This window comes from Vulpes vulpes, chromosome 15 (assembly GCF_048418805.1).
Source record: "Vulpes vulpes isolate BD-2025 chromosome 15, VulVul3, whole genome shotgun sequence".
Classification (NCBI taxonomy): domain Eukaryota; kingdom Metazoa; phylum Chordata; class Mammalia; order Carnivora; family Canidae; genus Vulpes; species Vulpes vulpes.
Genome location: NC_132794.1, coordinates 52387705 through 52403051, shown reverse-complemented (window position 1 = coordinate 52403051; position 15347 = coordinate 52387705).

Here is a 15347-nt window from a genome sequence, read left to right as displayed (position 1 = left end):
CACTGAGCCACCCAGGCGTCCCCCTCTAGGTACTTTTAAAACCACTGCTTTTGTATTGGGTCCCCGGGTAAGTGGGTCTGCATTCAAATCCTTTAAGTGTGAGGTTTTTTTTAATTTTTATTTATTTATGATAGTCACACACACACAGAGAGAGAGGCAGAGACATAGGCAGAGGGAGAAGCAGGCTCCATGCACCGGGAGCCCGACATGGGATTCGATCCTGGGTCTCCAGGATCGCGCCCTGGGCCAAAGGCAGGCGCTAAACCACTGCGCCACCCAGGGATCCCTAAGTGTGAGTTTCTATCTGCTATGGTTCTATAGTCCTTCTGGACATAAACCCCCTTGGTTTCCAGAGTGGGATGTTTAGGGGTTTATCTCTCTGGCACAAGTCCCAAGAATTGAAGTGCCTGATGTGGGGTCCAAATTCCCCACGCCTCTGGGAGACATTCTGTATTTGTGATGTCTTTCTCAGTTGTGGGTCACCACACCAGGGGTGGAGTTTTTGGTGAGATAGCATCTCTGCCCCTCCTACCCATCTTGATTGACCTGGCCATTTTATCCTTCATTGTGAAGGAGCTATTCAGCAGTTTTCTGGTTTTGTGTTTTGTTGTTGTTGGGTTTTTGTTGTTATTGTTGTTTTAGAGAGAATTATTTAATATGTAGCTGTAGATTTGTTGTGTCCATAAGAGGAGGTGAGTTCAGGATCTTCTTATTCTGCCATCTTGAAGCAGCTCCAGCAAAAGGTCTTTAGGGTTCTCACAGGCTGTCCAAAGTATAAGCGGGTCTTGAGGCCAAAAAGGTGAGAAATTTTCACCTATAGTAAATGAATTATGGATGCTTTGTATTGCCTTGTCAGAGACAGGAGGAAGGAGTTAGAAAAGTCAGAGAGATATCCCTATTAAAATCTATTTGTTACAGAAAAACCAGAAAATCACTTTGACTATGTGTCCAGAGAATGTACAGAGGACACTTTAATTACTAAAGGAATGACGAATGCATAAGTGAAGGAGAACAGTCTATCCTCTGTAGCCAAGAATAGATGATAGAAGACACCATTATTGAACTGGGCTCCCTAGTGTCAGTTGGGATAACAGAATCCCACAGTAGCAGAGTCCAAATAATTGTACTTAATAATCAAAGGAAAAGTAGAGATAATTACACAATCGTCAGCATGAACAAAACAGCAACCAGTGGCCTTGATTCACTGGGATCTTCATTGTGGCTAAGAGACCATGGTATTCACAAACAGAAAGCATATAGGAAGCCAATGAAAGTATTTCTTAGGTAAAATTTATGTTAAAAAGATTTAAAGATCAGCAGCAGGCCACTGTCAATCATTGCAATGTAAACTTACAAACCCTTACTCAGTTTCCAGATTTGAGCCAGTTCTGAGTCCATCAGCTGAAAGATAGGCCAGATACTTGGGTCAAAATTGAAGCAATGGTAACTTCATCCCCCTAGGCAAAGATGCTAAATTGTAAGCAATATTTTAAGCAAAACCCAGATGGAATTACAGAAAATTGAAGATTTAAAGGATATAAGGATGATAGTTTTCAACATTTCTCTATTTAATTCACTAGCATGGCCCTGCAAAACAACAACAACAACAACAACAACAAAAAAAAACAGATGGATTTGGCAGATGGTGATAGACTACAGTTAGTATCTTTACTAGAGCAGATAAGCCTCTGGTTTATCATAGCTATTGATTTGCTTAAGGTGTTCTTCATTTAAAAAACTTAATTCCAATATAGTTAACATACAGTGTTAGTTTCTGCTGTACAATATGGTGATTCAACAATTCTATATACTACTCAGTGCTTATCAAGAGAAGTGTACTCTTAATCCCCTTCACCTATTTCACCCATCCCCTAACCTACCTCCCCTCTTGTAACTGCCTGTTTGTTCTCTATAGTTAAGAGCATGTTTTTTGGTTTATCACTTTTCTTCCCTTTGTTCATTTGCTTTGTTTCTTAAATTCCACATGAGTGAAATCATATGGTATTTGTCTTTCTCTGACTGATTTATTTCGCTCACCATTATATTCTCTATCTATCCATGTCGCACAAGGCAAGCTTTCAGGGGCACCTAGGTGGTTCAGTTGGTTAAGCATCTGATTTGGTTTTAACTCAGCTCACTGTCACAGCTCGGGTCACAGTCTCAGTATGACTACTCTCAGTGTAGAGTCTGCTTAAGATTCTCTCCCTCTGCCCTACCTCCCTAATAAATAAATAAAATATGTTTTTAAATGGCAAGATTTCATTTTAGTTATGGCTAAATATTCCTAAAGTTTTTTGTTGTTTAAATATATTTGATATACAATGTTACACTAGTTTCAGGTATAGAACATAGTGATGCAGCTTCTCTGTGTTATTCTATGCTCACTACAAGTGTAGTTACCATCTGTCACCATACAACACTATTCAATATCATTGACTGCATTCCCAAAGCTGTGACTTTTATTCCCACGAATGGTTCTATAACTGGAAGCCTGTATCTCCCAGTACCCTTTACCCCCTTTGTATATCTCGCCACTTCCCTCTCCTATGGCAACCACCAATTCTCTATATTTATAGGTCTGATTCTGTTTTTTGTTTATTAGTTGTTTTGTTTTATAGATTCCACATATAAGTGGAATCATATGGTATTTGTCTTTCTCTGACATTTCACTTAGCATAATACTGTCTAGGTCTATCTATGATGTAGCAAATGACACAATCTAATCCAGTTTTAAGGTTGTTTGTGTATACATACACACTAAATCTTATCCATTTATCTATCAAAGGATGCTTAGGTTGCTTCTGTATATTGGCTGTTGCAAACAATAAACATAGGGGTGCATATGTCTTTTCAAATTAGTATTCTCGGGACACCTGGCTGGCTCAGCAGTTGAGCACTTGCCTTTGGCTCAGGGTGTGATCCTGTGGTCCCAGGATTGAGTCCCACATTGGGCTCCCTGCATGGAGCCTGCTTCTCCCTCTGCCTATGTCTCTGTGTCTTTCTGTGTGTCTCTCATGAATAAATCAATAAAATCTTAAAAAACAATTAGTATTCTTATTTTCTTCAGGGAAATTTTTTAAATTTCTTCTTTGATTAGTCCATTGACTTATTTGTTGTTTGGTATCATGTTTAGTTTCCACATGTTTGTTTTGTTTTTTTTTTTTTCTAGTTTTTACCTTCAATTCTAGTTTCATACTGTTGAGATCATGATCATGAAAGATTCATGGTATGATTTCAGTTTCTTAGATTTATGGAGGCTTATTTTATTACCTAAAATGTGACCTATTCTGGAGAATGTTTCATGTACACTTGAAAAGAATGTGTATTGTGTTTTTTTTTTTTTAATTTTATTTATTTATGATAGTCATACAGAGAGAAAGAGAGAGAGGCAGAGACACAGGCAGAGGGAGAAGCAGGCTCCATGCACCGGGAGCCTGATGTGGGATTCGATCCCGAGTCTCCAGGATCGCGCCCTGGGCCAAAGGCAGGCGCCAAACCGCTGCGCCACCCAGGGATCCCTGTATTGTGTTTTGGATGTAATGTTCTGTATATATCTGTCCATGTGGTCTAATGTGTTATTCAAAGACAGTGTTTCATTATTGATTTTTATTTTGCCTGGATGATCTATCCATTGATGTAAATAGGGTATTAAAGTCCCCTACTATTATTACATTCCATTTCATTAATATTTGCTTTACATATTTAGGTTCTCCAATGTTGAGGTGTAGATATTTACAATTGTTATATCCTTTGTTGGACTGTTCTATTTATCATTATATAATCCCCTTCTTTGGCTCTTATCATAGTCTTTGTTTTAAAGTCTATTTTGTCTTATATAAGTATTGCTACCCTGGCTTTTTGTTTTCACTTCTATTTGCATGATAAATGTTTTCCCATCCCCTTAATTTTAGCCTATATGTGTCCTCACATATAGGTCTGAGGTGGGTCACTTGTAGGCAATATATAGATGTTTTTGTTGTTGTTTTTAATCCATTCCACCATCTTTGTCTTTTCATTTAAGTATGTAGGCCATTTACATTTAAAGTATGTAGGCATATTATTGTTTACATCTTATTTCTTTTATAGTTCTGCTTTCTTGTGTTACTCTATTTTATGTGATTTTCTATAATATCATGTTTTACTTTATTGTGTATCCATTTTAGGTTTTGGGTTTGTGGTTAACATGAGGTTCATATATAACATCCTACATACATAACAGTCTATATTAAGTTAATGGTCATTTAAGTTCAAAGACATTCATTCATTAATTCACTCATTCATTTATTTTTGTATATTTTTTTCTTGGAGTTCGATTTGCCAACATATAGCTTAATAACCAGGGCTCATTCCATCAAGTGCCCATCACCCAGTCACCCCATTCCCTTACCCACCTCTCTTTCCACTACTCCTTGTTCATTTCCCAGAGTTAGGTGTCTTTCATGTTCTGTCACCCTCACTAATATTTCCCCACACATTTTCTCTCCTTTCCCCTTTATTTCCTTTCACTATTTTTTATATTCCCCAAATGAATGAGACCATAGTGTGTCCTTCTCCGATTGACTTACTTCACTCAGCATAATACCCTCCAGTTCCATCCACATTTGAAGCAGGGGGTATTTGTCATTGCTAATGGCTGAGTAAAACTCCGTTGTATATATAGACCACATCTTCTTTATTCATTCATCTTTCGATGAACACTGAAGCTCATTCCACAGTTTGGCTATTGTGGACATTGTTGCTATAAACATTGGGGTGCAGGTGTCTGCCGTTTTACTGCATCTGTATCTTTGGGAAAATCCCCAGCAGTGCAATTACTGGGTCATAGGGTAGTTCTATTTTTAACTTTTTGAGGAACCTCCACACAGTTTTCCAGGGTGGCTGCACCAGTACATATTCCCACCAATAGTGTAAGAGGGTTCCCCTTTCTCTACATCCTCTCCAACATTTGTTGTTTCCTGTCTTGTTCATTTTCCCCATTCTCAGTGGTGTGAGGTGATTTCTCATTGTGGTTTTGATTTGTATTTCCCTGATGGGAAGTGATGCAGAGCATTTTCTCATGTGCTTGTTGGCCATGTCTGTGTCTTCTTTGGTGAAATTTCTGTTCATGTCTTTTGCCCATTTCATGATTGGATTGTTTGTTTCTTTGCTGTTGAGTTTAATAAGTTCTTTATAGATCTTGGATACTAGCCCTTTATCTGATAGGTCATTTGCAAGTGTCTTCTCCCATTCTGTAGGCTGTCTTTTAGTTTTGTTGACTGTTTCTTCTGTGCAGAAGCTTTTTATCCTGATTAAGTCCCAATTGTTCATTTTTGCTTTTGTTTTGCTTGCCTTCATAGATGTATCTTGCAAGAAGTTACTGTGGCCAAGTTCAAAAAGGGTGTTGCCTGTGTTCTCCTCTAGGATTTTGATGGATTCTTGTCTCACATTTAGATCTTTCATCCATTCTGAGTTTATCTTTGTGTCTGGGGTAAGAGAATGGTCTAGTTTTATTCTTCTGCTTGTGGCTGTCCAATTTTCCTAACTCCATTTATTGAAGAGACTGTCCTTTTTCCAGTGGATAGTCTTCCCTGCTTTGTCGAATATTGGTTGACCATAGAGTTGAGGGCCCATTTCTGTGTTCTCTATTGTGTTCCATTAACCTATGGGTCTGTTTTTGTGCCAGTACCACACTATCTTGATGATCACAGCTTTCTAATACAGCTTGACATCTGGCATTGTGATGCCCCCAGCTCCTGTTTTCTTTTTCAATATTCCCCTGGCTATTTGGGGCCTTTTCTGATTCCACACAAATCTTAAGATGATTTGTTCCAACTCTCTGAAGAAAGTCTATGGTATTTTGATAGGGATTGCATTGAATGTGTAAATTGCCCTGGGTAGCATTGACATTTTCACAATATTGATTCTTCCAATCCATGAGCATGGAATATTTTTCCATCTCTTTGTGTCTTCCTCAATTTCTTTCAGAAGCGTTCTGTAGTTTTTAGGGTATAGATCCTTTACCTCTTTGGTTAGGTTTATTCTTAGGTATCTTATATGTTGGGGTGCAATTGTAAATGGGATTGACTCCTAATTTCTTCAGTTTCATTGTTAGTATATAGAAATGCCACTGATTTCTGTGCATTGATTTTTGTATCCTGCCACATTGTTGAATTGCTGTATGAGTTCTAGCAATCTTGGGGTGGAGTCTTTTGGGTTTTCTATATGCAGTATCATGTCATCTGTGAAAAGGGAGAGTTTGACTTCTTTGCCAATTTGAATGCCTTTTATTTCTTTTTGTTGTCTGACTGCTGAGGCTAGGACTTCTAGTACTGTGTTAAATAACAGTGGTGAGAGTGGACATCCCTGTCTTGTTCCTGATCTTAGGGGAAAGGCTCCCGGTGTTTCCCATTGAGAATTATATTTGCTGTGGGCTTTTGTAGATGGCTTTTAAGATGCTGAGGAATGTCCCCTAGCCTGGCTCCTGGCGGGGCCCCTCCCCAACTAGATTCTGTTTTATTTTTTTCCCTTCCTACCTTGTTAGAAGTGCAAGCTCTTCTCTCTATAGCGTTCCAGCTGTTCTCTTTAAATCTCAGGTCGAATTCATAGGTTTTCAGGATGATTTGAAAGTTATCTAGGAAAGTTGGTGGGGACAGGTGACTTGGGGACCCTCCTCTCTGCCACCTTGCCCCCCACCCTCAAATACATTCTTAGAGATTTTTTTTACTCTCTCCTCCGTAAAATATGATATATGCTATCATATTTTACATCTTATCACAAAGAAGTTTCTTTAACATTTCCTGCAAGGCTGGTTTAATGATGATAAAGTCCTTTAACTTTTGTTTTTCTGGAAACTCTTTGTCTTTCAAATCTGAATAATAACCTTAATGAGTAGAGTATTCTTGGTTATAGGGTAGTTTTTTGTTCATTTGTTTTCCTTTCAGCACTTTGAATATATCATGTCACTCTCTTTTGACCTGCAAGGTTTCTGCTGAAAAACCAGCTGATAGCATTATAAGGTTTTCACTGTAGGTAACAGTTTGAGTCTCTCTGGCTGCTGTTATAATTCTCTTTAACCTGTGATATTTTAATTATTATGTGTCGTGTTGTGGACTTCCTTAGGTTTATCTTATTTGGAACTCTCTGTGCTTCTTGAACCTGAATATCTATTTTCTTCCCTAGTTTAGGGAAATTTTCAGTTAATATGTCTTCAACTAAGTTTTTTGCCCCTTTCTCTCTTCTTCTGGGGCCCCTATTCAAATGTTTGTTCACTTGATGTTCTACACAAGATCCCTTAACCCATGTTCATTTTTATATTTTTTTAGTTTTTTTTCCTCTTTTTGCTGTTCAGCTTGGATGCTTTCCTTTCTCTGTCTTCCAGATCACTGATACATTCCTCTGCATCTGCTAATCTCCTGTTGATTCCATCTAGTGTGTTTTTTATTTAAGTTATCGTATCCTTCAACTCTGATTGGTTCTTTTGAATATTTCCTTTCTCTTAATTGAAGGTCACACTGAGTTATTCCACTCATCTTTCCAGCCCAGTGAGCATCTTTACAATCCTTACTTTAAATTCTTTATAAGGCATATTGTTTATCTCCTTTTCATTTAGTTCTTCTGAGGTTTTTGTTTTATTCTTTCTTTTGAAGTACATTCTTCTGTCTCTCCATTTTGCTTGGCTTTTGGTATTCCTATAGATTAGGTGGAAGAGCTACTTCTTTTAACCTTCAAGGTATGGTGTTATGTATGGTCTTTCCTTATGTAGACTGTGTGGGTTTGGTGACTTTTGCGGGCTGGCTGGAGCTGTGACTGATGTGATCTTAGGGCCTTATGCACAACAGATATCCTGGCATGACAACTAAATCTGAAGTTGGTACAGTCTGAGGTGTATTGAAGTTCTGTGCCAAGGGCACCCTAGCAGGACTGCTAAATCTGAAGTGCCCTGAAAAGACAGCTGAAGTTGAAGTGGTTGCAAGCTGGATTATCCTATGGCTTTCCACATGGACGGCGACCTGATGGGACAGCTAAAGCTGAACTGGGTGTCAACAAAGATGTCCCACGGTTCTCAGTCCAGGGAGTACCCCGGCCAGGTTACTGGAGCAGAGGCTCATGTGGACAAGTGTGTTCTAATGTGCTCCATGCAGAGGGTGCTTTGGGGTAGCTGGAACTGATACAGGAATAGGCTGACATTCCTATGGCACTCTTCTGGAGCGCTCTGTGCTGGCTGTGCCCTAGCCAGTCATCTGAATCTGAAGTGATGTGGGCCTGGGGTGGTGTTCTAGGGTGTTTTGCACCTGTATCACCTTTGCACAATGGCTGGAGCTGTCATGTACCCTAGCAGGTATGTCTCAGTGTGCATTACCCTATGGCCACCTTGGTGGGATGGGAGGGGCTAGTGTGGACTAAGTGCCTGGGGTCACTGAGGCAGCAGACTGGATAGGGCCTAGACTATACACTGGCCTATAGTTTGATTTCATAATGTAGGAGGAGTACAAACTATGTCCATAAGCCCCTCACATACACACCTAGAGAGAGTTTCAGCAAATCCTCCACTGTTAGCAGGGTTCTAGGGCTGCCTCTTATATACACTAGCTGCTCTTTTAAACTGTAGCTCCTTGGGCAGCCCGGGTGGCGCAGCGGTTAGCGCCGCCTGCAGCCCGGGGCCTGATCCTGGAGACCCGGGATCAAGTCCCGCATCTTCTCCCTCTGCCTGTGTCTCTCCCTCTCCCTCTCTCTCTCTCTGAATAAATAAAATAAAATATTTTTAAAAAAATAAAATAAAATAAAAAAATAAACTGTAGCTCCTTGTCGATACCCAAGGACAGAGGAATCTGTTCCTGGTCCTTCAGTACTATCCCTCTTCACTGTAGTTCACAGCATCTGGGTGGGGGGGTTCCTTTTGTTACCATGTCCCCACATCTCCTGCTGTTCTCTTTTGCCTCTCTTTCTATCTTTTGTCATGCAGAAGCTGTTCAGTTGACCCTCAGTCCTCCTTCAGGAGGAATTGCTCTACATTATCAGGATTAACTAAACAAGTGTAACTGTGCCTGGTCTTACTAGACTCCTGTATTGGGATTGTTTTTTGTTTGTTTGTTTGATTTAAGATCATGACAGGCCTTTAGGAAACCATGTACTCTGAGTGGGCACTATTTTTTTTTTTTTTTTTTTTTTTTTTAGCGCTTGAGGGAACTTTAATGAAAGCAAGAAAAAAATGTGGTGCAAGAACAATGCAGAAGGGTTCTGTTCCAGGCAGTTTTGCCTTGTACAAGTAGAATGAAGTCATCAGGTCAGAGTTTTAACTGGCATTATTTCAGGCATTGTTCCAACCCCTTCATTTTACAATAATGAATCTGAAGCCTAGAGGTTAAATGATTTGGTGGTTCAAGGTCACACCACTGTAGCAGAGCTGCAGCTAGAATGCTGGTGTCTGAAGTCCCAGGCCAAATCTCCTACTATTTTACACTAACATTGGGAGGTTTATCTGAGTGATACAGATGATGGACTAGAATGTTATTGGGGCCCTTCTCATACCAATTGTTTTTGATCGTCCTTACATCAAGAGGTGGGGTTTTCCTCCCTTGTAACTGGGAGGAAAATAGTCAAACAAGGTCTGATTTTGGCAACTTGCTTGAAATAGAACTGATGCCACATGACTTCTGAGGCTAGGCTAGAATTTGCAATGGAGATTCTACCTTTCTGCTCAGCTTGGAGCCTAGATTACAGTATAGGAAACCCAGCTCCCTTTAGACTCTCAGGATATGTATGAGGAAGCTGAAGCCATTCAGTAAGACCTCAAGTAGTGTTCTAGATGCTAGCATCAGCTGATGCCAGTCTTTGATTCATACCAGACCAAGTGCCAGATATGATGCAAGAAGCTTCCTTATGTGTGAAACACTTCTAGTAATTTGAGTCATCTTAGTTAAGTCTCCAGGTATCATGGCTTCAAACTTGTTCTGTACATATTCTGCACACAGAACTCATGACCGTCATAAAGTATTTTTTTTCCAGTGACATTAATTGTTAGGGTCGTTTATTTCAAGTAATCAACAACCAGAACCTGGCCCTAGGATTAACATTCAACCAATGAGAGGAGTTGGTCAATAAATACTACATACTACATCTTCTTTGTTCTTGAAATTCCAAGGTATCTTCTACAGAGTGTCTCTGTGATTTCCCAGCAAGATTGAATCCTCCTTGTCTATAGAGGTGATTGATTCATAAACACAGACTTATTCACTTTCATCTATTCCCTGCCTTACTTTCCAATCTCTGACTCTACTTCGTGGGATTCATCTCTCAAATAAATTCCTTGTACCCAACTCCTTTCTCAGTCTCTGCTTTTACAGAAACTCAACCAAGAGTAGATCGAATTTTGCTTTTCTGTTTTATGGTTTTGTTTCTATATGGACCGTAACCAGCCCCCTTGCCATTTATTGCAAACACACACTCCTTTGACCAGTAGTACCACCTCTGTTCTAGATCAGTATTTACTTAAAATTATTTTTCTGGGATAATTATTCCATTGATCTATTTTTCTATCCCTATACCAATATTAAGCATTTCTATCATTTAGGGCCATTCTCCTCATTTCTGTTATCCTATTTAGGAGAAAAAGTGAATATTTAGTAGCTTAAAATAGTAACCATGATTATATATTATTTCACATAAATTCTGAAGGTCAGTAATTTATTTGGAAGCAGATTAGCTGAGTGGTTCTAGCATAAGGTTACTCATGAGCTTTCAATCCAGGTGTCATCCAGGATGCCAGCCATCTGAAGACTTGCTGCAGCTGAAGGATATGCTTCTAAGATGACACACTCCCATAGATATTGATCAGAGGCCTCTGTTTCTCACTTTGTAAGCCACTGCATAGGGTAGCTTCAGTGCTTTCATGACATGACTGCTGATTTCCTTCAGAATAATCAAGAGAAAGAGTAAGGAGAAAGCTGCAATGCGCCTTTCATGACCTAGTGATACACTATCACTTTTATCACTTTTTATGTCTTAAAAGCAAGTCACTAAGTCCAGCCCACACTCAAGGAGAGGGAAATTAGTTTCTATCTTTTGAAGGGAGAAGTATCAAAAAATTTATAGACACACTTTAAAACCATCATGTGTCCAGCCAATCCATGAATGTAATATATCTCTACATATTTAGACTTTTCTAAAATGTTAATATTTTTTCCATTAAGTTTTGGAAAAATTTAGATTCATTCTGAGTTACATTAAATTTATATATTTTTGCAAATTACCTCTTTTAAACACTGTCATTTTCTATTTCTCACTTTGGTGTATAAATACAACTTATTTTTTGCATAGCAAACATGACAACCTTACTCAGTTCTGTCTCAGTGGATTTTCTAACTATATGATCATGTCATTTGACATTAATCAAAGTCTCCATAGTAAGTAGATGGCAACTTAACACTGGATAATTGAGGAGGACTTAACAAAATGGTGACTTTTACAAAATGAGTAGTATTTAGGGAAAGCAATAATTCATGATGTAAAAACCAACGTTTTTGTGTGAAAACAAAAGTGATTACCTAAACCTCAAGAAATAACTGTATGGGGAAGACAATTAAGCAGGATTCACAGCCTTTGTTAAAAGGACAAAGAGAGGGAGCCAGGGAAATACATACCTCAATCTTTCTCTCCTCTCAATATTCTACTAATGTCTATTATTGGCCAAATTCAAATGCCAGACAATAAAGCCACTGATGCTTTTCATTCAGGTAAGTCTCCTGGAGCACAGAGAAGAACAGAGGAAGTGGAATGAAGATCCAAAAAGAAAATAGAAGGTATCTACACAATCTGTTAAAGAAAAAAGTTTTATTTCTTCATTCCTAATCGTTATTCCCTCAGAAATGAATTATTAGTTAATATACCTAAGTTTTGGTGAGAGGAAAAAGAGAGAGAGAGAGACTGACTTCCCAAACAACAGTCCAACAGCATCTGATATCATGTAACCTCAGGTACTAAGAGAACTAGCAAGTAAACCTGCAGGCCCCCTAGAAATCATAGGTGAATTTCTATGGAAGTTAACTCAAGAAGTTAAGAACTGGTTGATTTAATATTAAAAATTGAAAGATACTACTACAACTTCTCACACAGTGTCCTAACCCTGAGAAGACTGAAAGATCATAGGTGGCAGTAATTTGGCTGTGTGATAATTAAATCATGCCACTAACAATTGAGTTTCCCTTTTTTAGATATTTGTAGACCACATTAAAGATGTACACGTTTTAGTTTTGTGTGTGTGAAATGTCAACCCTCTATGACATCATTACAGGAGGATTTGATATATACAGTCCTCATTCCAGTACTAGTGGGTAGTAAAATAGTCAGTTGCTCTCAGGGTACCTAAAAACTTAAGATTGATGTTAGAGGTCACACCACAAGGTAGTCTACTTAGGATCAGGATGAATCAGTGTCTTTGTCAGTGACTTGGAAAGGACTTTCAATAATATGTCCGTCAAATTTGAAAATATTCTTAAGAGACATTCAATATATTGCTATTAATCTTGAGGAAAGCATTTTTGGAAAAACCTGTAATAACTACTCTATATGTCATGCTATGTTCACCACAAGTATCACTCCCATCTGTCACCATACAACTCTATTCCAGTGTCATTGCAGAGTGAGGAATCTTAACTTCATGGATACTAGAGACAGGGAGTTACAAATCTATGGCTCTAGGGGGCCTTCTAAGTATGCCTAACAAGTAGATTAAGACAGTTCAATCAAAAAGATATAGTCAATTCATAGTTAGCACTAATAATGTCCCTAATAGAGCTCTACATATCATTAGAAGGAACAATTTGATAAATTTCTTAGGCTGAGGAGCAGAGGTAAAAACTTCATCCCAACCACATACAGAGCATGCCCAAGGAATTATAGGTAATGGAGGGCCACCTACCTGCCATCAAAAGAATGGGACTAGCAGGTCTGCTAATCCATAAAACTGCTATTTCACTGAACAGGCTATGCCTACTTAGAGCAAAATTGCTCAAGATAATAGGAGAAAGAGACCCACGAGGGGCATCATCCTTTTCCCCCATTTCCTCATCTGCTTGGCTTCTTCTCTCAATAAGTGCTGTTTAAAGTTGCAATGAATATTTATTTGATAAAATTCCAAATTATTATATTTTCCAGAAATAGAAGTGCTCCTATGTCTGGATTTGGCCCTAACCATATAGTAAATTTTCCTAAAGCTGGTTTTCACCCCTATGTATTATCTAGATCTTCTGCTACTTCCATGCTTATTTATTCTTTATAAACTGGAGGAAGTTCCAGGGAGAGGAAAGGTAGGAATGAAAACACAGAAAACAAGAAAACTTAAAAATGTGTATCCATTAAAAAAAAATTTAGTGAAAGAGGAGAATTCATTCAAGTCCTTGAAAACCCTTGTCTGTAACTGGCATGTCCAGCCTTTTTATTTTCCTAGCAATAGAATCCTATGGTATACTTGTTCTCTGAAGAGTCAAGATGCAGAGGCTGGAAGAGTGTCTTGATAGTTAAATTTTTATTTTTCAGCAAAGTCACAGAACAGCATCTCACTATAGAGAGAGTAGTGTTTCTTTCTTTCTGGATTCATTGTTCAGAATCCAAAAGTAGGATGAAATCCTTTAGGAATATGTAGCTGCTTCACCAAGGTGACACGACAGGAGGGAGGGAAGGCCTCTTGGGACTGCTTTGTGAACAGAGGTTCAAAGATCCTTTGCATATGAGCTTTATATTCCCTGATATTAGTCTATATTTCATTTTTTTGGTCAATGGGAATAAAATCTATGTGCTTATCAATTGCTCAATAATGGAAAACTATTTGTTCTTTTTTTTTTTTTTTTTTTTAGAGAGGAGAGAAGAGGTGTGCGGTGAAGGGGGAGAGGGAGAGAGAGAATCTTAAGCAGGTTCCATGCACAGTGCAGAGACCAGCACAGGGCTTGATGTCACAACCCCAAGATCATGCCCTGAGCAGAAATCAAGAGTCAGACACTTAACTGACCCGGTCACTCAGGTGCCCCAAGACTGTTGTTAAGTCAAATTCAAACACAAAGCTCCCAGTGTTTACGTTAAGCATTTTTTATATTACATTGTTAAGCATTTTTATCTAATAGCATTACTCCAGAGTAGTAGGTCTATTACTAGAAAATTGAAAATGCACTAGAAACTCTGAACTTTGATTTCCTTATCCATAAAGTTGAAATGTTGGGCCACAAAAAAATAAAAATAAAAATAAAAATAAAAATAAAAATAAAAATAAAAAAATAAAAAAAAATTAAGTCTCCTTTTGCAAAGTACCAAAGTTCCTTTTAGGCACCTAATCAGTTACCACTGCATGGAGAGTTTCCCAGAATATTACACCTGAAGCAGCTCTGCTTGTCTCAATTTTCATATATTAGGATTAAGGATGCATTAAATAATCCCATTGCTTAAAAATAAAGTTTGAAAATATTAGACTGGAGGATTCCTAAGGTTTCTTCCAGTTTGTATATTCTTTAATTCTATTAATTAATGGGGACTATTTAACCAGAGAACAGAAGGCTAAGGTATGACTTGATTCATGTCCTCAGTAGCATGAGGAATTTTATAAAGGAAAAACTTATTGGCCTTTTTATGTCCACAGGGGGGGCAACATAAAAGCAGCAGGTTTAGATTAAAAGAGGGATGTTTCTATTTGAATGTAAGGCATGGGCTTTTGTCCATCACAATGATGAACAAAGAAGATGGAGTAAGTAATCATCAGCCTGGAGAATTGGGAACATTTTCTTCAGTTGTAGAGTCAATTACCTTGAGAAGTACATCCTGGCCACATGATGAGAGAAGTCAATAACTTTTAAGAACCTGGTAGGGAACAGAGATATCTCATATTTGATGCAAGGATCAATCTAAAACCTCACTGCAGAGGCAACTCATCATAGTCTGATCTTCCTGTGCAGTTCGTTAAGGTTGTCTGGATGCAAAGAACTTGAGCACAGTTAGCCCACATGTAGAACAGGTACAGGTAGTGGTTCTTAAGCTTGGCTACCAATCACAATCCCCTGGGGAGCTGTAAAAATTATGTGTATCCCAGACCCCTCAAATGTGAATCTTTAAGGAGGGAGTGACTTACCTGTGGGAGGAAGGTCACATGACTACAAACGATGTATATTTAGGATTACAGAACCAAGGAGAGAAAGGTAGCAGAGGGGATGGCTTTAGAGGGTTTTGGTTTGGTTTGGTTTGGTTTTTTTAGGGAGGAGCAAGAAATCCAACTAGGATACTACCTGCCGAGAGTGAGGCTGAAAGCAGTACGAGTGGGTGTCTATATGCTGGGAGGAAGAAAATGTGACTAGTGTGGATTTAGCTGATAGTCCGGGGGAGGTTATGGG